The following is a 1,878-nucleotide window of genomic DNA, read 5'->3' as shown; positions in this document are numbered from 1 at the left end:
TATATATATATATATATATATATATATATATATACACATATATATATATATATACCCAAGAAGGGTGGGTGGGGCGCCCTCTGGATAGGGCGCCCTCTGGATAGAACAGTTGCTGGGGAGCCAAGGTGAGGAAGTGCTCCGGTCTGCAACCTGCTGGTCCTGTCTGTCGCCAGGGATTCTTTCTTGTCAGGTCAGCTTAGCTCCGCCCATTGCCGGCGCTCATTTATCTAAGAAGATCGCAACTACAAAGTTTGGAGCGGTCACACAGGCCTGTAATTTCAGCTCTCCAGAAAGTGAAGCAGAAATCACGAGTTCAAAGCCAGCGTGGACTCCAGAGCAAGACACTGCTATCTCTTTCTGAAAACAAAACTAAAGGGCCGTCAAATGGCTCATCAGGTAAAGGCGCCTGCGCCCAGCCTGCCAAACTGAGTTTGATCACCGGGACCCATATGATGGAAGGAGAAACCCGATTTCCGTAAGTTGCCCTCTGACCCCCACACACAGTGTTGCATTTGCCCCCTCCTCCCCTAAATACATGTACTAGAAAAGTCTCTGGTTCATGAAGAAACACAAAAGAACAACTCATCCATAACTGGTACCTGCAAATATGTAGAACCTCGGGCAACTCGAGGTGGGGCTCACGTTCCTTGGAGAACCTCAAAAGTAGATACCAACCTGTCCCCATCTGGCCAGGTCGCACAAGAAGGAAGGTTCTCGTCACACCACAGGCGCAGTTTCCTGACCGCGCCCTCGAGTAGGAAGTCCAGGCGCGAAGGCGCCACTGCAGTTTATAAAGCAGCCGCCAGGGGCGCAAAGCCTGTGTCTACATAGGTGGGGGGGGCGTGGCGGGGAGGGGTAGTTCTTAGAATTTCACTGCTAAGTGCTCTTCCCACCACTCCAGGGTGCGGTCGGTGGGTCCTCAAAGCTAAGAGTGAAGAGAAGATGGGAGTGAAACATGAAATGTGAGTGTGGCTAAAGTGCCAAGAGAGAACAGTGTTAGGGAAGGACTCCAGACCATCCAAGGACCCATTTGCTTCCTTTGTGGGGGGGCAGCACCTCACAGTCCTCGTTAAAAGCAGCTGACCACACACTCAGGAATACAGCTCAAGAGTGTGGGGTAGGGAGGGGTTGGTAAATATACACTAGGTAACTTTATTCGTTTGAAAACCATCCCCACGAATATACCCCACAAATTCTTTAGGGATGTATGTGTGAAATTTAGCATCCACAAGAAACGATGTAGAAGCATTGACAGTGGGGTGGGGGTGGGGGTACAAGGGCGCAGGAACTGGGAGGGAAGAAGGAGCAAAGAGGACTTTGGCCTGAACAGATATGTTTTAACCATCTGTGAATATGTAAACCTGTTGATTATTTAAAACCTAAATTTATAAGCTGGGCGTGGTAGCGCACGCCTTTAATCCCAGCACGCCTTTAATCCCAGCACTNGGGAGGCAGAGGCAGGNGNATTTCTGAGTTTGAGGCCAGCCTGGTCTACAGAGTGAGTTCCAGGACAGCCAGGACTACACAGAGAAACCCTGTCTTGAAAAACAAACAAACAAACAACAACAACAACAACAAAAACCCTAAACTTATAACATACTTTAAAAGTAACAAAAATATCCAATGTTGGCTGGAGAGATGGCTCAGCAATTAAGAGCACTGACTGCTCTTCCAGAGGTCCTGAGTTCAATTCCCAGCAACCACATGGTGGCTCCCAACCATCTGTAATGGGGATCCTATGTCCTTTTCTGGTGTGTCTGAAGACAGCAACAGTGTACACACATATATGGAATAAATAAATCTAAAATAATTATATCCAATGCTAATTTATGCTGCACACAGGTCGAGGGAGGTGATAGGTCTCTTTATTCTTCTGTG

The 1,878-nt window shown here is 47.8% G+C and overlaps 1 protein-coding gene across 2 annotated transcripts in view; it reads right to left on the bottom strand.

Moving 5' to 3' along the window:
• The window catches only part of Slc52a3 (solute carrier family 52 member 3), a 12,959-nt gene extending 12,219 nt beyond the window's left edge, over positions 1 to 740 (bottom strand). Inside the window, exon 1 of one of the 2 annotated variants that reach the window (XM_021153835.1) lies at positions 600 to 740. The gene's annotated coding sequence lies outside the window, so the exon portion shown is untranslated. The remainder of the gene's footprint in view (positions 1 to 599) is intronic. The other variant, XM_021153844.2, reaches the window with a different exon arrangement.
• Between the last annotated feature and the right edge of the window lie 1,138 nt (positions 741 to 1,878).

Source organism: Mus caroli, chromosome 2 (genome assembly GCF_900094665.2).
Source record: "Mus caroli chromosome 2, CAROLI_EIJ_v1.1, whole genome shotgun sequence".
In the NCBI taxonomy this organism is placed as follows: Eukaryota; Metazoa; Chordata; class Mammalia; order Rodentia; family Muridae; genus Mus; species Mus caroli.
Note: the sequence above shows the minus strand (reverse complement) of the source record. Positions and strands in the feature narration are given on the sequence as shown.